Source organism: Podarcis filfolensis (genome assembly GCF_964270895.1).
Source record: "Podarcis filfolensis genome assembly, chromosome: 5".
Classification (NCBI taxonomy): domain Eukaryota; kingdom Metazoa; phylum Chordata; class Lepidosauria; order Squamata; family Lacertidae; genus Podarcis; species Podarcis filfolensis.
Window position 1 is genome coordinate 25,476,776 of NC_139608.1, and position 26,175 is coordinate 25,502,950.

Genomic DNA, 26,175 nt, shown 5'->3' on the forward strand with positions numbered 1-26,175 from the left:
TCGGGGGCCACTTGTAAGTTGCTTTCCCCTGTTCATGTGCTAATTGGTTATTATAGGTCGCTTTAATATTTTTTAGTTTAAATTAATTTGGTTTCAAGGTGCATTTGTGATTTTTTAAAAAAAGAAGACATGATATTTACAACTCATGTGGTTTTATTTAGGTAAAAAAATAGTAAGGTAATGCAATCATCTTTGGTAATAGAATGATGGATGAATGGAAAACATTTTTTTTTTAAATCAGGTCAATGGTAGTGATGATTAGTGCATTGTTAATCAAGTTCTTCAGATTGCCATCAAAAGCTTTATCTCTTTCACTCAGACTGGTGAGAGGATCATGAATATTAAAGAGATTCAAATCGATCTGCACTCATATAATATGGAGCACTACAAATGAAAAGGATAAATGAACCCAGGCTGTGACTCTGTGTACAGCTATATCTTTTGACTAGATGGCAAACCCTAATCAATTTCTGGACTGATATTAGGCTTCATACACAGCAAGTCCATGGAGATAAACTTTTTTTTTTTAATGCTCTGTGTATTTTGTGGATGAATTACTTAGTTTAAATTGTACACCTTAATTCCAAGTACATTTATTTGGGGAAAAAATAATCTGCTAAACTCAATGAGGTTTAATTTCTTGAGTCACCTACTGTAATCTGGGCCTTCTTTTCGTACTGGTCCAGACCAAAAGAAAAATAAAATAAGTCAAGCTTGTTGTTACTGTGCTGTGCAAGCTCAGATCCCATTTCTTTGCTGCAGTCAAAAGCAACAGTTCAATGAAGATCGCAAAGAATATAAGGATAACTAAGACACGATAGGGGACACAGGTGGCGCTGTGGGTTAAACCACAGAGCCTAGGACTTGCTAATCAGAAGGTCAGCAGTTCAAATTCCCGCGACGGGGTGAACTCCCGTTGCTCGGTCCCTGTTCCTACCCACCTTGCAGTTCGACAGCACGTCAAAGTGCAAGTAGATAAATAGGTACCGCTCTGGCGGGAAGGTAAATGGCATTTCCGTGCGCTGCTCTGGTTCGCCAGAAGCGGCTTAGTCATGCTGGCCACATGACCCGGAAGCTATACGCCGGCTCCCTTGGCCAATAAAGCGAGATGAACGCCGCAACCCCAGAGTCAGTCACGACTGGACCTAATGGTCAAGGGTCCCTTTACCTTTACCTAAGACACGATATATTATTTGCAAGGGAAATGAGCAACAATAAAGGCCACATGGCTCTGTTCGACAACTGAGTTGAGTGCTTGGGTAGTGTGATCCTGTATGTGTTTACTCAGACTTAGGTCCGGATGTGTGCAATGGGGTTTTCCATCAGGTAGCCTTGCATAAGATTATGGCCTAAGAGTCTCAGTGCCAAGCTGTAAACGGCGTTTCCGTGTGCGGCACTGGTGCTGGCTCGCCAGTTGCAGCTTCGTCACGCTGGCCACGTGACCCAGAAGTGTCTTCGGCTCCTGGCCTCTTGAGCGAGATGAGCGTGCAACCCTAGAGTCGGTAACGACTGGCCCGTACAGGCAGGGGTACCTTTACCTTTATGGCCTAAGAGTCTCAGTGACAAGCTGCTTGGGAGCAGGAGACTTAAAAGAACATCATGCCTCTTAATATATGCAATCAAACAGTGTACTCTGTAGGAGAGAGCCTCCTGAAGAAAGCAGGAGGTCCATCCCATATAATACAGGAATTGGTCTTTTAGTGTGCTGGCACCTAACCTTTGGAATCCCTTCCCATTACATGTTGAGCTGATTCCTTCTCTTGTGTTTTCAGCACCAGCTGAATACCTTCATATGATGAGTCTGGTGGATCAAGCCAGTGGTCCATCTACTTCATCATCCTGTGCTCATTGTGGCCAACCAGGTACCTGTGGGGAGCCTGCACATAAGTACAACAGAATTCTGTCTGCCTGCAGTTCCCAGCAACTGGCATTAGGAGGCGAAATGCCTCTGACAATAAAGGCAGAACATAGCTATCATGGCTTCCTTTTTCAACAAGCCTTTTAAGTGGAGATCCTATTCTTTATCCCAATCTGTATTGGAGCTATTTTCAAACTTCTTTTGTATATGGGATTGTTGTAATTGTTTTATTTGTGGAACTGTTTTTAATTATCTTTATAATTTGCTTTTTGGTTGTTACTCTTTCGTTCATTTTACGATTGGATATTTCATTGTTGTAATCTGCCCTGAAACCTTATGGTAGAGGATGGGTAAGAAATTTTATTATTATTATTATTATTATTATTATTATTATTATTATTATTTTTAAATAAAAAAACAACTTTTGCCCTGACCCTCACCACTTTGTGACCTGGGGTGGATCTACACACAGGGGAAAAAAATCCGCTATAAATAAGTCATAAATTAAATTGTTATAACAAAAGAAAAAACCCTATGTAAATTTGCATAGAAAAGTTTTGTGCTCTACAGCGCCATCTGTTGTTGCATGGTTATAACGCATTTAAAGCACTTTAAAAACAAAGTAATATAGCTGAGTCCCATGTCTGAGACTATGCCAGTGTTGTTCCTTTCTAGCTGTGTTCATGAACAGGAATGACAATTCAGGTTGTTACTATTAATAAAAAAAATTATTTTGACCACAGTTCTCAACCTGAAGTGTTCCTAAACATAACAAAGTTGGAACATAAGAATGTGCCTTCTACAGTACAAGGTCCATCTGATACAGCATTGTCAACACTGACAGGCTGTGGTTCTTCCCAGGTCAGTAGTGAGAGTAGATGAGAGTCCTTGGGGGCATGTAGAGTTGGCTGGTTATACTAGTTCTTCTGTGATGACTGTATGTTGCAGTGTTACAAATGGAACACATACCTCTTTTCTACAAGACAGTGGGTTAGATCCAAATTGAGTCATTATTAAGTCTCACTGAAACGCACTTGAATTGGTCACTGTTTGGATTTCTCTGTTAGTCTGGATCCAAGCCATTAAGAACATAGGAAGAGCCTGATGGATCAGACCAATGTCCAGTATTTTGTTTGCAGTGAGCAACCAGATTTTGTTTGCAGTGACCAACCAGATGCAGTGACCAACCAGATGCCTGTGGGTAGGAGAGCCACAAGCAGAATTCAAGCACAAGAGTGCTATCCCCTCATGTGGTTTCCAGCAACTGGTATTCAGAAGCATTGTGGCCACCAGCTGTGATTGTGAAGTTTCTATATTCTAGAATGGCTTTTCTCACCTTGGGGCCCCAGATGTTGTTAGGCTACAACTCCACTCAGCCCTGACAACTAGCCCTACTGGAAGTTGTAGTCCAGCAACCTGTGGGGTACCAAGGTTGGGAAAAGCTGTTCTAGAGGATAACTAGTTTCTTTGTCTTTTCTGTCTCCCTCCCTCCTTCTCCACCCCTCATGCCATTTAGGGACAACCCTTTAAGAATATTTGGGCTGGTTCCACCCCACCTCCAGGCTTTCCTTTTTTTTTTTTTAACAAGATGTAAATTTACATTACTTTCTCCAGTTAAATGTTAGAACTTTCCTAAAACCTCTGAGAAGAAATTATACATTTCTTTTAACAGTAATGGGGTATAATTATTAGAAATTAATTTAAGACTCTACAAGTGCAGCGTGACATGCTGCCAGGGACTGGGGTGTGATATTTTAAGTGATCTTGTGAAAGGACAGAAGCGCTGAAATTACAGCAATCTTCTGTGCAGAGTGTATCAACTTGTTGCTTGACCAGGGTTTTATCCTGAATTTGCATTATCTCTGTCTTTCTCAAGCCAATCTTCTTCTTTGGCGATCACTCATAGCCAAGTAAGATTGTCTTCCATAAACACTATCTTAACAGTGAGTCTGTAAGTGATTGTGGAGGCCAATTCTGGATCCACACGTCCTTCCACAGTGGGGACATAGGTTTCCGGGCAGGAGTTGATCACAGTGAGGGTTTGCCAAGCGTGCCTTCCTCTTAGCATGTTTCTCCCTTTTGTCCTGAGTTTGAGCATCTTCAAAGCCCATGACACCTTTGGGAAAAGCTGTTCTCAGGCCAGTGTTTCCCAGTTGTCGGTGTTTATACTACATTTTTTTAGATTATCCTTGAGAGAGTCATTAAACCTCTTTTGTTGACCACCAGCATTACACTTTCCATTTTTAAGTTCAGAGTAGAGTAATTGCTTTGGAAGAAAATAATCTGGCATCCGCACAACATAAATAGTCCAATGAAGTTTATGTTGAAGAATCATTGCTTCAAGCCAATAGGATACATGAGGCAATTGATGCAGACAAAAGCCATATTCAGGCATTTCCCCTTACTCAACTGCAACTGTGTGGGGTGGGTGGGTGGAGGAAGGGGGGTGCAGTGGGTGTGGGCTACCCCAGGTGTCACACTGAGGGGGGTGATAAAATGTCGGGTGCCACTCACCATGGGTCCTGGGAGAGATTCAGTGGCTTGGGCATGCGCAGGCTCCGCGCTACCCAAACGGTCTGCCCGCTGCCTCCTGCTCAGAGCATCCTACTCTCATGCAGGACCCTGGTAGAGACACTTGCCTGACTGGCATGTTCTCTCCCTCCTGGTCAATTGTTCAGAAGCTTCAAAAGCTTTCTTCTGCCCGAACATCACAGCGACTAATGCCAAAAGGCATTAGCACACTTAGGGATCTGCAGAGTAATTGCAGTTTGCGTAACAGACCTCAGTGGATCAACATATAATAATACACTTGGAGCATTCTGACTTTGCTCCTTCCCCTTTCTCATCAGACAGGGAAGAGAGGAAAGAACAAAGGACAATAGTCCCACTTCACGGAACACAGTAACACAAACATCCTGTCTCCGTCACTTCCCACTCTGTAGAGTCAAAACATGTATCATCATGTGATAGACAATTACATGACTGCAGACACAGGGAACGAATCTCCAACACCTCCCCCCCAGCCATAGGGCAGCTGAGTGGGAGGAGGCAGGCAGATTCTGGAGGCCCCGCTGTGCACCTCGCCCCTATGGATGGCTCGCCCGGCCCCTGGACTCGCTGCCTCAGGTGCCCGAGCGGCTTCGTCTGCCACTGTGCGTGGGTGGCTGTGTGTGTGTGTGTGTGTGTGTGTGTGTGAGAGAGAGAGAGAGAGAGAGAGGTGAGGTCACACTTCCTTCCCCTGCCCTTCTGTCAAGTCTGAGAACCAGTGTGGTGTAGTGGTTAAGAGTAGTGGACTCGTAATCTGGTGAACCAGGTTCGATTTCCCACTCCTCCACATGCAGCTGCTGGGTGACCTTGGGCTAGTCACACTTCTCTGAAGTCTCTCAGCCTCACTCACCTCACAGAGGGTTTGTTGTGGGGGAGGAAAGAAAAGGAGAATGTTAGCCGCTTTGAGACTCCTTAGGGTAGTGATAAAGCAGGATATCAAATCCAAACTCTTCTTCATCTTCAGTCTTCACTACCTGGATCACATGCCTTTCACTTGTAGGCTTCACAGTAGCTTTCAAATATCTGAAGGATTGTCATGCAGAAGATGGGGCAGACCTATTCTCAGTTGCTCCAGAGGGTGGAACTGGGTCCAATGGATGGAAATTGCAAGGAAGAGGATTTTGACTAAATACTAGGAGAAACTCCCTATTTGATTTGCATACTTTGACTTTAATCTGTACACATTATTTCAGAATTCAGAACATTTGGGCAACATTTTAGGGGAGGAAATGTACAGCACATGCTTTGCAAGTAGAAGATGCCAGGTTGATCCCCAATATCACAAGATAATGTTGGAAAACAGCATCTCGTCTTTCCAAAACTCTGGAGAGCCACTGACAACTAGTTGCATAGACAATACTGAACTGGATGTAGTTTCCTGTGTACAGGCATCTCTGTCTGGAAGGGTAAGGTAGCCTGTTACATTTGAAAGACAACTGTAAACAATTAACATTGCTAGCAGGGTTACTAGTTTTGTAAGGTTAATTTTATTAGTCGTGTCCGACTCTTTGTGACCCCATGGACCAGAGCACGCCAGGCACTCCCGTCTTCCACTGCCTCCCACAGTCTGGTCAAACTCATGTTAGTAGCTTCGAGAACACTGTTCCAGCCATCTCGTCCTCTTTCGTCCCCTTCTCCTTGTGCCCTCCATCTTTCCCAACATCAGGGTTTTTTCCAGGGAGTCTTCTCTTCTCATGAGGTGGCCAAAGTATTGGAGCCTCAGCCTCAGTTTCTGTCCTTCCAGTGAGCACTCAGGGCTGATTTCCTTAAGAATGGATAGGTTTGATCTTCTTGCAGTCCATGGAACTCTCAAGAGTCTCCTCCAGCACCATAATTCAAAAACATCAATTCTTCAGCGATCAGCCTTCTTTATGGTCCAGCTCTCACTTCCATACATCACTACTGGGAAAACCATAGCTTTAACTATGGGCCTTTGTTGGCAAGGTGATGTCTCTGCTTTTTAAGAAAAAGTATAACAGTACAAAAAGTACAAAAGAAAAAGTCTCAAAGATTAGCTTCCGCCCCCTCCTTTCTCTCAGTATGAAAGTAAAACAACACAATCAGGTGATCCTTGCAATGGGAGGGATGAAAATACTGACAGAGGAATGGTGGGAGGAACAAGCTCAGGAACCACTAAGGGGAGAAGGCTCAGAGCCCAGGGAATGGTGGTGGGATGACGGTGAGTGGTTAGAGAGAAGCTGAAGGGGTAACTGGGCTTAGTGAGCTGGGAGAGTCTGTGGCAGAGAGGAGTGAAGAATCAGAAGCTGAATCTGGTGAGGGGGAGGCAGAGATGAGTCAGCCTGGTGAAGAGACACTGATGTCTCCCCCTCCTGCTGTGGAAAGATTTTAATCACACCACCTGAGCCATAAGTCTGAATTCTGCGTCAGCAAGTAGGAAACAGGACATGCTTAGAGGTTTTACTGCAATCAAGTGGTATGTTAATTGTGCTAACTATAAATAATAATAGAAAACCAGTTTACCAATGGAAATAGGGGCATGCATTTAACACTTCTATGCTCACATCACATATCTCTTTGCAAGTTCCACCCCACCCCTATCCCTGTTATTTTATAAAAAATACACTCAAAAATAAAACTGTGCCAGAATATATTGTTGCTAGGGTACCAGACCTCAAGAATGATAATGCTAGAAAATTGCACTAATGAAATTTTAATGAGGCATTTTCCACAATTCAAAAAAAAAAATATAGAGGCAGTCATTTTCCAGTGAAAGGAACCTGAAAACAGGAACTGTCCCTGATAAACAGGAACAGCTGTTTTCTCCCAGGTGCAAACTGATTATTTAAGAGGCTTATTTGTTGCCATTTTTGGAGTGAGCATTTACTCAACTATTGGGTAAAAAGGAGAAGAAAAGGTAAAGGTACAGGTTTTTGCACTGGCTTTGTAATTCCCTTTCTAGTGAGGCCCTCCTTGCGCCCTCTTTGATGGCAAGGTAATATGAAGACCTTTCCTTTTGAAAGACTTCATGAATAGGAAGCTGTTTCATTTTACTTCTTTTGGACCTTCCAAATATGTATATGCGTATTTACTAATAAGCTTCATTCTATGATTTTTCAAAAAATGTATGACCTGACATTTCTGATTTTAGTTGTTGGTGTGTTGAACTTGGATGTAGGAGACCAGGGTTCAAATTCCCAACTCAGCCATGAAGTTCACTGGGGGATCTTTTTTGGGTTGCAAGATAGACATCACATTTCTTCCCGTGTGTGTGTGTGTGGACAGTCAGTTTTAAAACTGGGGACATAAAGGAAATGTCCCTGGGTAAGGAACCTACCAAACATTAAACAAATAGGTCAAGGGGCTTACTGCGTATTGCACAAGGTAATGTTACCTTAATTATATAAATATATAAAAACCACCTGGGAAAGTCTCTCCTTCACCCTTGCCTCCCTTCCCCCTGTTCTGGAAATGTCCTCTGTCAAGATAAAAGAGAATGTGAGATATAATTGTAATTGTTTGGGACAATTGGGAAAGAGCAGGCCATTCCAATAGTCTGCCTCTTAAATTCTGCTTTCAGAGCCAAAACCCAAAGGAGAAGGATGACCCACATGGGGTGGGGGGTGGGGACTCTGTTAATTTGCTTCAACTTCCTTCCTTCAAATCACTGCGATAGGTATGGTCTCAGAAATAATTCCCGGTGTTTATTTATTTATTTTTTAATAATTTTTATTAACTGGCCAATCACATCAAATTAAATCACATCACATAAATTCCAAATTACAAAGCCAAATTTTTAAATTTTGTTGGGGGAACCCATACTTCAAGATCCAAAGGGGGATTCAGATCATCTTCTTATTACTGCGTTAATGTCCAAATCAGTCCCAATCAGTCCAAACAAAATTCATAATTCTATCCAGTCTTATCTTGATGTTTCCACATCATATCTTGTTTATATAATTTCTATTTTTCCTTTATGATCTCTTCTGTTAGTCTCCTTAAGCCGATAAGCAAAATAATAATCCTCTGTGGATTTCCCATTCCTCCACTAAGTCCAGATGGTTTCCATATATCTCCTTCGTAGATAACATCGCTCTTTCCATCATAAATTTGGCATTTGTCACTCTTAAGTCCCACCGAGAAGTTGATCCACGATATGTAAACAACTCTATTTCTCTCTTTCTCCTCCCAGACCCAAGAGCTCCAACAATGCCTCCCAAAATGGCGACGGCATTTTTAACTGCGTCATTCCAAAACTCTTAGCTTTCCAGCTTCATCTTGAAACATTGCTTTGCATTACCCTAATCAAAACAACAATTCTTAAAATGCACTTTCGGGGGGCATTTCATTGCTAGCTATATCCAAGAGAAAGCCTTTGAATCTGGTACGCATTTTACTTCTGGTATCATCTCCCACCCCCCAATAAACTGGCTATGCTAACCCAATCTTTATTCCTTTGCCCTTTCAGGAAGTACAAGAGATGCCAGGTATATAAACATTCTGTGAACTGCATCAATTCTCGTTTTCAGAATGATCTTTATGTTTTAACCTCTCAGTGCAAAAAACCCCCAACACATTAAAAAAAACGAAGCAGCAACCTTTTTTCTATGACTACAATGGAGACCTGCCTTTTCAGATTTCACATTCCTAATGCAATTAAACAAATAGATTGTGCATACAAAGGTAAAAATTGACATCTATTTTCTCTTATAACAAGAGTATCATAGAAATTTTTTCGTCTCTTTTTGCTGCTGTTAGATAAAGGAGTTATTGACCTAGTCGTGTTTTGCCAATGCCAGCAGCAAACTTCTCATCTTCCTTCCAAAAGATGGCAGCTGTACTGAGATGTGAAATGTTTTAGTTTGCAAGATTCATTATTCGTAGTTCAGCACATTATCTCTGATGACTCATTTAAAACAATGTCCTTTCCTCTCTCTCTCTCTTTTTGTTATCTAAATCTCATCGCTTCTTTTCTTTGCAGATTATAGGTTTGGATGTGCATTTTCTGCCTACACACTTACTCTTTTCTGCCCTCTAATGGCAGCATAAAGCAACTGGGAGAAAAGTATGCATGAAACACCAATAAATTTTGTGATGGCAAAACAGGTGGGGGTTGGATGGGGACCCCATAAAGAAAATTCGCATCTTGTGTGGGTCCAATGTTTGCAGAGCATATTTCATCCACTGTGTGTTTGAAATATTATCCAGAGAAAAGAAGATTTTTTTTATTTCTGTTCAAGCATAACATATCTTTCTGGCACTACTGGGGGTGTATGGTAGGTAGAGGGGATACTATCTAAAGTTTGATGTTGGATGTGGAAGGAAACAGCAGGGAGACAACAGGGAAGAAAGGAGACAGAGCCATATCAAGGGTGAATTTGAGCAAATGCTGTTAGCATTTACTTAGAGGGAAATTAAAGGTTAAGCCCATATCTTCCTAGGATGGAAAACCTAGGTCTGATGGAGAATCAGGGCTGGTTCGATATAGTCTCCTACTTGAAGCAGATATGTGCAGCTGCTGGTACTTCTTTCATTTTTGTTGTTTCTCAGCCTTCTTTTTGTTTATGCCTGCCTTTCCTTTCCGTGTGATTCCTTTCCTGTTCCATGTAATCCATCAATTTCCTGGATATCTGGGTTATTTTACATGGATGACAGCTAAAATGCCACCTTATTCAGGAGAGTAATTTATTTCTGTGTCCACCTCCTTGCCACCAACCATCACTTGCAATATACTGTAAGGTTCATAAGCTGCAGCCAAGCGATGAGCTGGAAGAGGAAAACCAACAAAGGTGGAATCTACAGACATTTAAAAAACGCTATGAAAATGCTTTTTAAAAAACATTTTGAAAAATACATTGAATTTTGCATAGCTCACTGTTGCCACCTAGTGTCACATTTGCATACTGCACTTTGTAACACATTTAAAACATTTTATTTGCAGCTGTGTGGCTGAGTCCAAAGTTATGGCTAAGTTTGTAAAACTTCTTAGCCATTTCATCAAAGACCTGGAAGTTGCTGTCTTCAACAAAAAATATTTTGAGTTGATAGATAGAACATTATGTGGTGGAACAACAAATCAGTTGTGTGAATCAAAGACTTAGCAGAGGCTATGGATTCCTCGCTCACAAAAAACCCCACCATGGACAGAAGGGGTAGGGAAAGCTGTATTACTGAAAAATGAAGATTGCATTGAGGCTATTCTTTTTCAGATGTAGACAGTGTTACTTTTCTGCTTGCCATTGTTATACTTCAGCATCTGTGAAGTGGACTGTAATTTATGAAGACACATGCGTTTAAGTACAATAAAATATGTATTTGTACTTCATTGTTCTTCCATGGATCTCAGAGTTGCATTCACAGCTGTTCCTCTCTACTGTATTACCACAACAAGCCCGTAAGGTATGTTAAGCTGAGAAATAGTGACTGCTCGAGGCCACACGGAATGCTTTACACTGTAACGCTTACAGTTATATGGGGATCTGAACTTTCTCCCTAGTCCTAGTCCAGCCCACTGACTGGGCTGGCTCTTAAATGCTTGTTTTTAAGGTCCACATATTTCTTTTACAATAAATAAAGGTAAAGGTAAAGGGACCCCTGACTGTTAGGTCCAGTCGTGGCTGACTCTGGGGTTGCGGTGCTCATCTCGCTTTATTGGCCGAGGGAGCCGATGTACAGCTTCCAGGTCATGTGGCCAGCATGACTAAGCCGCTTCTGGTGAACCAGAGCAGCGCATGGAAACGCTGTTTACCTTCCCACCGGAGCAGTACCTATTTATCTACTTGCACTTTGACGTGCTTTCGAACTGCTAGGTTGGCAGGAGCAGGGACCGAGCAATGGGAGCTCACCCCGTCGCGGGGATTCGAACCACCAACCTTCTGATCGGCAAGTCCTAGGCTCTGTGGTTTAACCCACAGCGCCACCCACGTCCCTTTTACAATAAATACTACCACACAAACAAGGACGTCTCTATATCTATTAGTAAGACATTAGAAAGGCCAGTCTTTATTCTTTCCATGGTGCTGTATTATACTTTGGTTTCCCTTCAGATTATATACATATTTTGCCTTTTGCTATCGTGCCACATTATTATTGATGATAAGATAGAATTATTGCAATGATTTGGAGGGTCATTTCTTTGTCTGAGAAGTCTTCGGTAAACCAAAAGTCAGACCCAACAAACTGTTTCCTTAAAACATCACCTGTGCCCAGGTCATGGTGAACACCTGCTTCTCCAAGTAGCTTCATTACCCCTTTTTACAATTAATTGTTTAGTTGATTTAGAAATATTTACACCCTACTTTTCAACAACAGAACTCCACCTTGGCTTTCCCTACCCTCTCATTATGGCAAACACTGTAGCCTTTGAAAGGGAAGCAGGGAGAGCGGAACAGCACACTCAGGGTGCTCCCAGACAGCCTGTTTATTGAGCATCCATCCTGCTTTGTTTGTGGGGAGATCAGATGATGTTGGCTATTTAATCAGCATTTGTTCAGATTAATTTGCAGGGAGGTTAGAGGTCATCACACCAAAGCACATGTTTCCCCACCACATTCCTCATTATACAATCTTTTGGGGAACTGGGTTTGTTGCACAAGACTTCCCTATCAACCATGACTGTGCAACCTGAATTTGTAGGTATGTAATTGAAACCCACCTGAAAATGGCCACCACTTGGAAGTGCTCTTTCCCTTCTGTGAACTTCACTGCTGCCACTGTGAACATCTTTCTTATCCTCAGCTGGCTCCCCTAAAACAACCCGTTATCCTCTGCAACTTAGGTTCTCAAGTCAACTTTCTTACTGACTCAGCCAATTTACTGTATTGGATAGAGTGACAATTGCAGGTTTTACAGGTGACCCCGAGTGACTTGGGACCTAAACAGTTGAAGGAGTGCCTATTTCTGTGTAGTCCTGCCTGGGAATTAAGCTTGGCTGTGGAGACCCTTCTTAACATCATACTACTAGGAGTTGTATATCGGGTATCTTTTCCATGGTGGCACCACAGCTTTTAAAATCTGTCACTTGAAATCCAGATGATGGCTCCTCTGATATTATGTGGATGCCATCTAAAAACATCCAGGATTTTTTTTGTGGGGGGCAGACTTTAAGTTAGGGGGGAGGCCAGAACTAAGTTATCTGCAACACAGTTGGTCAGTTAGTTAAATATTTTTATTTATTTACTTGATTTGGGGGAGGGGCAGCTGCCTTCCTGCCCCCCACCCCCGGTTATGTCCATGGTATTCATACGACATTTTATTTAAATGCTGCATGCCAACGGAAACTGTCATTTTCTCTCCATTTGTGATGGTTGAATTTGTTTGCTGACGAAAAATGAACAGGTCTTTTTGGCCATTGAAGGGAGTGTTGCACATAACTTCTGCGCTGCTTTGAAGTTACCTATCGCCAACGGTCATTATAATTAGATATGCTACCCAAAGCTACCCTTAGGCTGTAATCCCACAGACTCATACTTCTGAATAAGCTTCATTGAACTCAATGACATTTATGTCTGAGTAGGCATGCTTAGAATTGTGCTGTAAGTTTCAATATACTAATATGGAGAACAAGAAATCAATTCTAGGTTGCATTTTGACGTGGGACTTATTGTGTTAATTTTACTAATTACAGTGCTAGCGGTACTGCCCCACTTTCCAATGTTCCTTTCACACTGCAGTAGATTGTTGTGTTTTGGAATTGTGGCTTTTTGATCAATATACTGCCATGTTTTGTTTTGTTTTTTAATTTTAGTTGGCAGGAAAGAGCTGTATGCCAGTGTATGAGCCCAAATTTTATCAACACAAAACTCCTGTGATTTTCCAAGTTAACGAGGGTTACAAAAATCCCCCCTCCCAGGAAACAATGCAGAAAAGAGTAGTAAAGTGCTAGACTCAGAAGTGGCTCTTAGGTCCTGTGAAAGAGCACATGAAATGCAAAAACAAACAGGTAAGGAAACATCATGAAGATGGAATAAAGTGTCATCTAACCACAACCCTAGATAGACTTCTTTCTTTCCATATTGCGCCGCTCAGAGCCACTTGGCCATATGTAAGAATGCTTGTGTACAAAATTGTAATGTAGGTCGTTCTGCAACATGCGCATGAACAGTGCCGGATTTACGTATAAGCTAAACAAGCTATAGCTTAGGGCCCTACTCTCTTAGGGCCCCCCCAAAAAAAATTAAAGGAAAAAACACCTGGATGTACATTTCCAAAAATTTAAGTTAGAGCTTAATAATTATTTCACTATTAATATACTTCTTAATTGTATTTCACTATTAATATACTTCTTAATTGTATTTCAATTCAACAATTACTTTGATAAAATAGATCTATTGTTATGTGCAAATATGCTATAAATTACCATAGAGCATATATTCAACACAAAAAAACAGTGACAATTTGTTGTTGACAAAGTACAGGTGGACATATAAAGGGCCCCATTACCTTCCGTAGCTTAGGGCCTCATCAAATCCAGCCCTGCACATAAAGTCAAATCCTGGGGGGTCTGGCAGTTCTAACGTTGATTTCATAATTCTTGCTACCTTGAAGAAGGCTCCAAAAGTGAATCATAGAAACATAAGAAGCTGAGTCAGACCATTCTAGCCCAGTATTGGCTACACTGACTGGAAGAGGCTCTCTAGGGTTTAGACAGAGGATGTTCCGAGGAGACGTGGTGGTGATTGCAGCTGGGACCTCCTGCATGCAGATCAAGTGCTGTACCATGGAGCAGTGGCGTAGCGTGGGGGGTGCAGGGGGGCCGGCCGCACTGGGTGCAACATCTGGGGGCGCGCGCTCGCCGCCTCCGGAGTTGCCGAAGAGCCTCGGGCGCAGGCTGTAGCAGAGCCCCATGTCTCGCGGAACCGACGAGCTGTGCGCGCGTCCGGGCTGAAGGCGTCCGGCAGGCAGCGGCTCTCAGCGCTCGCCGTGGTCCCCGTGCGTCAGGGCCGCGGAGGGCGTGCCAGGCAGCCCCTCCTCACAGCCCTGCCACCGCCGCCACCGCAGCTGCTGGGCCATGTTGCATTTTCCTCGCCTCTCTGCCCTCCTCCTCCTCCGGGCAAGCAGCATCGTTTGGGCGGCAGCGCCAGCGGCAACTCGCCTCAGATCACCTGACACGGACCCGCTGCCGCCGCCGTGGCTACCTTACCGTAAATACCCCAGCCCAGGCAGCAGCAAGAAGAAGCTGGCAGCGGCAGCAGGTTAGGGTTAGGGGGTGCAAATTACTTGCCTTGCCCCGGGTTAGGGGGCGCAAATTACTTGCCTTGCCCCGGGTGCTGACAACCCACGCTATGCTGCTGCCATGGAGTTAGTTTAAAATTAGGCTTTGGTGGAGCTTCATTGATGCTAGTATTGACCACAGGTGAAGAGACCACGCATGGATTCATCTTATCAGTTTCGTAGCACATAATGCTGACCATGACAAGAAGTACAGTTGAGAAGAACTTTAGTGAATCCAGTAGGAGAAGGGGATGAATTTTCCCATTTTCCTTGCTTTCCCTTCTTTTCTAATGATAAGATTAAAAAAAATTAATATTTTGACACACAGTAGGCGCTTCAATTAAACACTGGCAGAATCAATTGCTATTCTTTTCTTCGGTAATGAAAATGGGATTTTTATTTGAAATTCTTGGTACAAATGCGAAAGGCAGCATCTTCAGCTCCTTCATTAACTGTTTTATTTGAGAAAACAATTAATAAAATCAAAGTCAATCTTTTCCCCTCACTATTCCACCGAGGTTAAAATAGATTAGTATTCATATAGTTTTCGTTGTATATTGGAAAGCTGAACAACACATTTTATTTGTAACAGCAGGGGAAAAATGAAGAAAACCAAACTTAATTACACTGGTGATGTTAGGCCTTGGAATGGTTAAGGAAGCACAAGAACTCCTGTTGCAAATTTCTGGGTTCAGGACATTTATAAGTTGTTAGTGAAAATCTCAGAGGGCTGAAACTTACTGTAAAACAGCATGGAACCCAAATTGTTTTATTTTCTGAACTTGAAAACTTGAAAAGAAGGCAGTACAAGCAACAAATAGATTAATACTTTTTTTTAACCATGCGTTCATTAGATCAGATTCATTTCTTATTCATGTTATTACATTAGTATAATAATACAGTTTTAATTTTATGGAGCTGTAGGCATTTAGGTAATATCAGCTCTAGTACTGTGTGTGGGCTTGATGATTTAGCTTAAATCATTCTAACTGTATGGAAGCTATTGGGATTCTGCTGAGTCGTATCAGCTAAAAATCTGACCTCCACACTATTTTAGAATATCTTTCCTATGAAGCATCCTCTTTCCTTCCTTTTCTCATTAAACATTTATTCAGAAGCAGCAGTGTGCTAGGCACTGTATTGGGCGCAGAGTTAGCATGGCTCGACCCAGAAGGCTAAGGAATGAAATCAGATAATTTTATCAAAAAAAAAAAAAAAATTCCTTCTAGTAGCACCTTAAAGACCAACTAAGTTAGTTCTTGGTATGAGCTTTCGTGTGCATGCACACTTCTTCAGATACAGTGTGCATGCACACGAAAGCTCATACCAAGAACTAACTTAGTTGGTCTTTAAGGTGCTACTAGAAGGAATTTTTTTTTTTTGTTTTGACTATGGCAGACCAACACGGCTACCTATCTGTAACTAGATAATTTTATGTAATGAATGAGATTTCCAAGAAAGAAGGTGCAGGACACAAGCAACATGGACAGGGCAAAAGTGAAGAGAGGAAGGGAAAGATTTGGTGCAGGAATATCAACACTTTGAGTACTGTTCAGTAGGAAGAGAAATTGTTTGGACAGATGGATAGAGGAGGCCTTCCAGATACAGGACACAGTGTGAAATAAGGCACAAAGTTTTAAGTGTGGGATGAAGAGGCAGAAGGTTGGGAATTACATCAATCAGCCGTTTGTCCTAATGGACTTTATCCAGAGTTGTCCTTAAAATGTTAATTTTTCTGACCAAAACTCCCAAGCAACTGTTTTGCTGTTTAATTTGATTTCCCCCCCCCCCAACAGGTTGCTGTTCTCAGCTAACTGACCCCTCACTAACTTATTTAAATAAAACCAATATATATTCAAGCATTCATGTGGGCATAAACAATACTAAAAGTTTAAAATACGTTTGGGGGGAAATGAAAGCTAAACCAAGCAAAAACTGTGAAGGAGTGCCAGGGAGAGATAATTCGTACTGACTTCATAGGAACGAGTGTCTCCTAGCTTCAAATTCGCATGTGCTTTGTAGCAATCCACTTCTGTACACATGTGAATATCCATCCCTGCACTACATCAAGCTGTGATATGATGGGATGAGCTGACACAACTGATTCTGTTTCTTTATTTTTGCTCCAGAGGTTGCTGTGTCCTGCATTCCACTTTCCCTGCATTATTTAGGGTAGCAAACCAGTTCTTAGAACCACTGAAACATAACTATTTGAGGATATGAATATGCAGGCTGTGTTTGAAGACTAGGCTGAGTTGTATCCAACAATGTTGCTCAGCTGATGATGAGGCTTCCATCAGTGGAAGGAGAGAAGGTTTGGATTATTGTTTTTATTTTTATTTTTTATATTGTGATTTTTGTGTGTGTAAACCGCCCTGAGACCTCCGGGTATAGGGCGGTATATAAATTCAATAAATGCAATGAAATGAATGATACACCTTTAGGTGTCAGGCGAAAATGTTCCTTTTTAACTAGGCTGACCTGATCAAAATCATATATCTTTTAAAATGTGGCTATTTTGGGGGGGGGCAGGGCGTGTCATTGGATTATTGTTTTTATTTTGATTTTATATATTGTGATTTATTTATTTTTGTAAACTGCCCTGAGACCTCTGGGTATAGGGAGGTATATAAATTCAATGAAAATGAAATGAGATGAGAAGGAGGCAGATTTTAACAATTTCTCATCCACTTGCATTCTCCTAAATCTGCTCTGCTCTGGATCAGGTTTAGGAGGGGTGTAGGGACTTATGGAATCCCCATTTTTGAGGCATCCTTTGCCTGAATATATCTTAAAGCACTGGTAGCCAACACAATGCTCTCTAGATGCTACAACTCCCATCATCCCTGATCACTGGTCATGCGGCTGGGACCGATGGAAACTGGAATCAAGCAGCGTATTGGCAAGTATGTAACTAATAATAATAATTGTAATACTACTACTACTAATAATAATTGTAATACTACTACTACTACTACTACTAATAATAATAATAATAATTTATTATTTGTACCCCGCCCATCTGGCTGGGTTTCCCCAGCCACTCTGGGCGGCTTCCATAGAAACCAAAAATACACTAAAATATCATACATTAAAAACTTCCCTAAACAGGGCTGCCTTAAGATGTCTTCTGAATATCAGGTAGTTGTTTATCGCTTTGACATCTGATGGGAGAGCATTCCACAGGGCGGGCGCCACTACCGAGAAGGCCCTCTGCCTGGTTCCCTGTAGCTTTGCTTCTCGCAATGAGGGAACCGCCAGAAGGCCCTCGGCGCTGGACCTCAGTGTCCGGGCACTGGCTCCCATGCCTTTAAACAATGCTTCATGAACATGAAATTTATTATGGTCAGAGACCAGCTTGTGAAACACAAATGGAACTACAATCCCAATAGCAAAACAAGCATTTAAAACAATATACAACAATGGATTTTAAGTTTTAAAATGTGATAGGCATATAAACACATAAAAACTTTAAGATAGACTACCTTGGAGAAATGACCCAGAGTCGCCTGTGGATCCGAGTTTGGGAATTTTCTTAACAAACTAGATTGAATCGGGGGATGGTCTGCGCCTACAGAACTGTGTGCAGAATCTGGCGACAATCCGGGTCGTCTTGTAAACAATGCTTCACTTACATGTTGTGGTGATCTTTTAAAAGTCTTTTGAGAGCATCCTCTCAATTAGTAGCCAAGTCCATATAGCATGGAAATGACAGTGGCTGGAACTCAGGCGTTTTTGCACATGAAGCAAAAAAAGCCAAAATGCGTCTGCTCACAATTTGAACTCATTTGAGCCGAGGCAACGGAGGGCTGAAAATTGCTACCTGTGGTGGCCACTTAGCAGATAAGCCTAGCCTTCTTTAAAAAGCTTTGTAGGACTAGCCCTCCCTTCCAACTCTGATTCTGTGATTCAGATACAACTGGCAATTATATTAGGTTCTCATGGTCAAACTTTTAATTGGCAGTGATGTTGCTGCAAATGTTCTGTTTAGTCTGATTTTTTGTTTGTGTACATTGTCTATATTTATATATAAACTGTTCCGATTCCTAGAGTTGGGAAGGGATGGAAGCCAAAGCAAACAGACAATTACGCAAGTGCTGTTTTCTTAAAATCTAATTACCGGACTTCAGTTCCTAGAGTAACATAGTGTACGGTCATTTACCAAGTCAGAACTTACCACAGTGTACTTGTGGTACCTGCAGCAACTGTGCCAAGTGGCGAGAAGAGTTTTGCAAATTGTTCACACCCTGTCCCAAAGTCTGGGGAATCAGAAGCCTGGTGAAATTCTACTTACTATTTGGCAGGGCAACCCAGGCTCAAATGATTGTATACACACTGGTTGTAAAAGTTGCCATTTTTAAAATTTCTGTTTCTTTTCACCCTATTCAGAGCCCCATATTTGCTCTGCTGTGCTCATGCAGAGCTCCTGGTTATGCCCAGATTTCACATTGGAGAGCCTGTTCCCCTAGCAAACTGTTAGATGGGCATGATGACATCTTTCATCTGTAAAGGGGAAACAAGGTAATATTTTCTAGCATATTTCATTTTCTGATGTAAAAGCCAGTACTCGGAAACACATCATTGAAAGCAATCTATTAACAATTTTCATTTGCCTTTTCCCCCTTTTTTGAAAGCATTATACGTCTTGTTTTTGTTTTGTTTTTGTTTTTGACTATTTCTGGTCGTTTTCATGATGAGAACTATGCTGGAACACACTCTATATTTGATGCTGATGCCCTTGAACGGATTCATTTAAACTGATAGGAATCCATAAGCATAAAAACCAATATTATTTCATGTGTAATATTGTCATTGTGGCAGGCACAGTGCATCATTTCTGCTGGAATTGTTTCTCCTAATGCATAAGTTACCAGAGTGCATTATAGATGAATGTTTGCTTCTTTGCAACTTTAACCCTCTGTTCATTCAAGTCTTCATTTAAAGCTAAACAAACAGGCTGGTAGATTCTATCGGTGTTACGGATCTTCCTTGAAGACTTTGTTTCATACATTTGATACTTGTTGCTAAAATGCCTGAAAGCAGTATTCTCATTAATTAGCAGCCTTACAGGAATAACAATTAACATCTTCTCAAGCAACTGTAAATTAACATAGTTCACACATGATTAATGTAGTTTTTTTTGGGGGGAAAGGTATACTCAGGACTGTGTGTACAATATAAGGAATAAAAAGAGACAAACTTTTCTGTCCTCACCATTCAAATGATCTGATGTGTTTTCCTTTGCACATCACGTTGAATGTGTTACAAGCACAATAACGAAAAAGGGTCACAAGGCCAGAAATAAATTCTGCCTTTAAAACTCCTAGTGCTAATTAATCACTTCTGATTTCTAATGAAAACAAATATCAATAGGCAGGTATTGAATTAAATAGATAGAGACAGTCTTTTCACACTGGATAACACCAAAGCTGTCCATTTTTTAAAAAAAAATTATTTCAGAAAAGGAGCTCTATCTGAATGTTGAAGATCAAGCTTTTCCTAAATTATAATAATATTTTTTTCCAGCTGCATGATCTGCTGGTTTTTATAGCCTATAATTATGAACTTTGTATTTCACAGGTGTCCTACTGTCAGGGTGGGGGTGGGGGAGGTGGAAATCTCCATCTTTTGAAATTATGGGATGCTGCCTCGCAATGGCAGAATCTAATCTGCTCCCAATTTGTGTCAGCATTTTGCATGGGGGGGGGGACTCAAATCCTCTATTAAACTAGGAATCAGTGGAAGGTATCCCCCCTCCCTTCTTTTTTTTTTTCTCTGGGCTTCATAAGCCCAATGCAATTAGGCAGCAAGTGACTGTATGCCATATGCATTTATTGCTCTTCTTAGCATGTGTTACTTTGATGTGTTAGGCTGGAAAGCAAACTCTTTTTCTTGGGCAGCCTTCCTCCTGGGTCTTTATACTGCTTAGCAGTTGAGTGTAGACTTTGAAACACAGCCTAATTTAGAGGCAGATGCTGCAGCTGCTGCTGTCATTTCAGCCGTCTCCCCCCTTCCCCGATTTTGCTTTGATGTCAGCTTAAAGCCGTTGTTGTTGCATTCGGTACACTGGCTTCTCCTTCCTCAATTCACAAAACAGAACCTGCATAATTTTAACCATTTGTGTGTGCGCACATGTGCTTTTGCTCCTAAATCTTCTCCTAGCAGCCCCGCTCGCTGAGGACGCCTCGCGTAGGAGTCACATGTGTTGTGCCAGCCTCTTTCATAATCACACGGGAGAAGAAAGCTGTACGGGAAAGGAAAACAAACAAAAAGTCCCTTTGAATTTGACCCTTTGATGTTCAGCGAATGGCTACGGACATCAGGAAAAGAAGGCATGTGTTGGCCGATACCAAAGCCATTGTTGTTTCCAAAACCTGCATAGGATCTGAGCATGATCAACAGAGCCAGTTCAGATGTGATAAACCAATTGTTGGAGGAACATGTGGAGGCCCAGAGATGTCACCATAGGAGAGACCCTGCTTGTGGTGTCTTTGGTGAATGTGCCCTGGAGTTCAGGGCCGGCCCACCCATGAAGCAAGGTGAGGCAACTGCCTCAGGTGGCAGGATCCACAGGAGCAGCAGATCCATCCTCCAAGGAATGCATCACCTTCCACTGCAGCTGTGGTGACTTCCTTGGGGGCTGGATCGATCTCCTCCTTGGCAGTCTTACCCCAATGCCACCTCTACAGTGGCCCCTTGGTAAATAGGAGGCGCTGCTGGTTTCCACTACCACCTTTGTTTTGATGCAGATCTTTATCCCCCCTTGTTCCTGATATAGATCTCTACACACCACTTCTTCCCCACTTGAGCATGGGGGAGGCTACACCATTTTGTGGTTCACCTCAGGTGCCAAAATGGCTTGACCCAGCCTTGCATGGAGTGTCACCACACAAGGCGGGGCCTTTTCAGTGGTGGCACCCCAGTTACGGAACTCCCTTTTTACTGAGGTCAGATTATTCCCCCACGTTATATGCATCCAGATGGCAACTCAAAATCTATTTGTTGTAACAGACCTTTGGAGCATAATCTGAATGACATAATTTGTATTTGTATTTATGCTTATATTTGTGTTTGTAGAATTAAATGGTGATTCGTTTGCCATACTTTGTACTCTGATTTTAATGCTGTAACTTTATTGCTAGCTGCCCTGGGTTCTTGCGAGAGGAAGGGCAGAATATAATAAATAAAATGTCAAAAAACTTGATTATTATTAATAAAATATACATTTAATGATATCATCATCATTATTTGATGATGGACTGGTGTCTCAGACAGAAAGCCCATATATGTACAATTGAGGCCCTGCTTAAATACCTACCTGTGAAGGCCATCATGCTGGCAGGCACTTGGAAAAGGGCCTTATAAGTAGTGGCCCCACACCTGTGGTATCCAGTCCCATTTGAGATTAGGGAAGCCTTATCCTTTGACAGCTTCAAATGTGGCAACGAAGAACTCATCTCTTTTCTGTTTCCTTTAGTGGCTGATGTAAATCAAACTGCAGATATAATTATTATGGTTTGGTTAATATATATAATATATTTGCTTGGGTATTTTCTGTTTTGTGCTGGCTCTTTTTTATGAAGCAGAGATCCAAAGTGCTTTTAAGTTCTGTTTTATTGGTTGTATTTTCATGTGTATTTTGTAAGCTGCTTTGTGAAGAATTTTCCCAGAGAATGGAGTTGTACATCTGTTAAACAGACTTCCTTAGCTCTTCACATGATGACTCAGAAAGCAATGAAAGATCTCATCTGTACATTGACTATGGATGGATCTAGACACGTCAAAGAAGCGATTCAGTTAAACGCATTGTAAACTCATACAGGGAAATCCGGTAGGGATAGACGGGACTTCACAGCGCCATCAGGTGTCATAGTGTGATATCACATATACAACACATATAAAGCACTTTTTCTTTACCAATCTAGCTGAGTCCTGTATCAAATCTCTGATGTGGCCACTTCCTATGAATTGGGTGGAGCATTATGAAAAACAGAACAAATTTCTTACAGGCAGATTGTCTGCACCCTAATTAAACACCATATTAGGAGTATGCAAGTGTGTGGTGGAAAGGGGAGGGGAGATGGATTCTGCTTATTCAGAGTTTCAGCACATGAATCTCACCCAACATTCTCCAATCCCAGGGCTTGGGGATCTGGATGGTGAAGCCCCAAAATGCAGCAAACTCACACTGCCTTCACTCTTTTGTAAGTTCTCTCTTTTTAGAAAGAATAGGTGGCATTTGTTCAGCTGATATTCCCCCCCTTTCACAGTACCCCCCCAACCTTGTACCTATTTGTTTCCCATCCTTTCTCAACCAACGCCAGATCCATCCGTACCTTGTTGTCTATGTTAAGTGTGACCAAACGGAGGTGATAACTAATAATCAAGTCTGCACTATGTCGGATATGGTGCTGAAGAAATGATTTTGCATGTAGCCATCATGGCACAAAGTGCCTATCACCAGCTTTAGCCGATGCATCAACTATACCCCTTCCTGATCAGATATAATATGGTTGCTATGATACATGCTTTGGTAATCTCATGTTTAGGCTATTGCAATGCACTTTGCGTGGGGCTGCCCTTACAGCTGGTCCAGAATGCTGGAGCCTGGGTTGTGTGGTGTGCCCCTTATTGTCTCACACTAGTGATAAGGGATCTGCATTGGCTGCGTTTCAACCACCAAACCAGATTTAAGGTCCTGCTACCTGCATATAAAGCCCTAAACAACTCTGGGCCAGGTTACCTGAAATACCACCTTCTCCTCCACACACAGCCCAGTAAGGTTGTTAAGATCAACACATGGAACCTGGTTAACTCTGCCATGGTAGCATGGAGGTGGGCATTTTCTCAGGTGAAACCAGTGTTGCAGAATGCCCGCCCCCCCGAATACAAGAGGCCCCATCAGTACTGGCATTCTTCCAGCTCTTAAAGACACACCTGTTTAGTCAAGCATTCCCTTGATTCCCTAATGTGAACCTCTTCATTATATTGTTTTAATAGGCTTGTTTATTGTACCTTTCAGTTCCGGATGTTTATTTTGACGATGAAATTGTTTTATTGTGTTTTTTAATTATGTGCAGCTACATTTTTTAAAAATAATCAATTTTATGCTTGTAAACCACTTAGAAGCCACTTGGGGAAAAATGAATTAACAATAACAATAACAACAACAATAACAATAATAATAATTCACCACCAACATTGCAACTTTGCAGGGCCTTCCAACCGCTTTTCCATGTGGTTTGTGGCCTTGGTGGGAGATGTAAATAATCCACTGCAGTATATCGCAAGATGTTTGCTAGGCATTTTGAGGATAAAATTGCTTAAAGCTGCCATGGCTTGGAAAAAAATTGTTGACACGGATCAGTCAGTTGTGGCATCTTCTGATCCTATTTTGTGAATGATTTTTAATCGTTAAACCCTTAAGGTCTGTGAGACAAAATCCTGGGCCAGGTCCAGCCAACCACCTGTTTGCTTGCTTCTTGCCTCTCTTCGCTTATCACATTTTGCATGGAGGAAGCAGCTGCCTGGGTCCAGGAGGAGGTTAATATGGCACTGAGAGAGCTTGTGGTCTTAACTCCCTTAAAGGAAGCCATGATAGACACTGCACCTGAAGAAACCTGACTTTGACTCAATGATATGAACAGTTATTGGCCAGTGGCCAATTGTAGAGGTCCTTGAGTAAGTGGTTATCAGCCAGCTCTAGATACTCTTGGATGAGACAAATTTTCTTGCTCTATTTCATGTGGGTTTCAGGCTTGTTTTTTGGGGTAGAAATTGCCTTCCCATCACTGTGGGATTATAATCAATCAATTAATTAATTGATATACAGATTACTTGCCAAAGTGACTTCTAAGCGGAATGGATGTGGAAAAATTGCCTGAGTTGGAGATTGGAGGCTGGGCTTGGGGTTGGGGTGAGGTCAAAGGAAAGGGAGGATAGGTCCTTACATGTTATTGTGTGCAGCCAGAGTTTTTAATGGCTACCCTGTTGGTAGTGAAAAATTCACAATTTTTAAAAATCTGCCATATTTTCAATTTACAGTTCAAGTCTTTGCCATTCATTATACAGCATTTCACATCCTTTCTCTCTATCAGTATCTAAGTGGTACACAGCATATCATCATAGATGAATCATTATAATGTCAGATGTTAAAAGTCATGAATTTCAGTGCCCAAAGAACCCCAGTAAAAAAAAAACAATTGTACTTGTGTTTTAGTCATGTAATGAGAAGCTGAATTTGAAACGAGGAACTGAGGTGTGTGCTTTTCCTTCAGATTTTATTTCAGTGTTTTGTTCTGTTTTTGCTAATAGCAAGTAACAAACTGAACAGAATGTTCAGGTGTACAGTGGTACCTCGGGATGCGAACTGGATCCGTTCTGGAGCCCTGTTCGCATCCCGAAGCGAACGTAACCCGTGTCCACGCGTCTGTGCATGCGTGGGTCACGTTTCGGCACTTCTGCGCATGCATGTGATGTCATTTTGACAGTCTGCGCACGCGCCCACGGCGAAACACGGAAGTAACATGCTCCGTTACTTCCGGGTCGCCGTGGAGCGCAACCCGAATTTGCCTAACCCGAAGCGTATTCATCCTGAGGTATGACTGTATTATAATGGTCTTTTTGTATTCCAGCAAGATACCCCCAACCCCCCCCCCCACTCCAGTGCATTGTGGCCCAGCTGAAGAGATTTGCTTACAGGAGAGGATCCAAGAACAATTCATCACACTATCAGTGGCACCCATCAAAAAAGAGGTACACACATAAGAGGTGCACTAGCATTTACTGATTTAGGACCTGTCCTTGCTATGGAGCTCAGTGTGCCACACTCTGGCCCTTCCACCTTTCAACAACCCTGTAGGATAGTTTAGGCTGGAAGAGAATAACTGAGCTAAAATCATCTAATAAGTTTCATGAGAATTTAGACCGGTGTCTCCCTTGCCATAGACCAATGTTACAATGCTCTAATATAGGGGTCAGCAACATTTTTTAAGCTGTGGGCCAGTCCACCGTCCCTCAGAACATATGGTAGGCCGGACTATATTTTGAAAAAAAAAAATGAATGAATTCCTGTGCCCCACAAATAACCCAGAGATGCATTTTAAATAAAAGCACACATTTTACTCATGTAAAAACACCAGACAGGCCCCACAAACAACCCAGAGATGCATTTTAAATAAAAGGACACATTCTACTCATGTAAAAACACGCTGATTCCCGGACCGTCCGTGGGCTGGATTTAGGAGACGATTGGGCTGCATTCGGCCCCCGGGCCTTAGGTTGCCTACCCCTGCTCTAATATGATGATGGTCATGAAATGTCATCAGTAGTGTTTTAAGTAATAGTATCAAGAAAACAAGTCCTGCCCTGAGGTGCTTATTGTCTTCGATCTGACACTCTAACAATCTGAGCGGACAACTGGGAGGAGTGGAAGAATGAATGTGAGGGTCACAGTGGGATCAACCCAAAATTCTTCATTGCAATTTCCCATACCCATTCATAAAAGTGGGAGAGGGTATTTCAGGGGAGTGGGAGGAAACTTATTGCTTCCAGCCACTGGTGGCCACCACCACCATTGAAGCGTCTGTCAGAGCAACACT

At 42.0% G+C, this 26,175-nt stretch overlaps 1 protein-coding gene across 10 annotated transcripts in view; it reads left to right on the plus strand.

The window, feature by feature from the left end:
* Positions 1–26,175, plus strand: part of LOC310762459 (uncharacterized protein) — a 245,049-nt gene that overhangs the window by 173,661 nt on the left and 45,213 nt on the right. For 5 of the 10 annotated variants that reach the window (XR_014547978.1, XR_014547979.1, XR_014547980.1 and 2 more), the window contains 2 exons: positions 18,965–19,096; positions 25,210–25,330. The exons of 2 other annotated variants lie outside the window; for them this stretch is intronic. The gene's annotated coding sequence lies outside the window, so the exon portion shown is untranslated. Of the gene's footprint in view, positions 1–16,818; positions 16,890–18,964; positions 19,097–20,740; positions 21,018–25,209; positions 25,331–26,175 lie in introns of those variants that run through there. 3 more of the 10 variants (XR_014547983.1, XR_014547977.1, XR_014547975.1) reach the window with 3 other exon arrangements.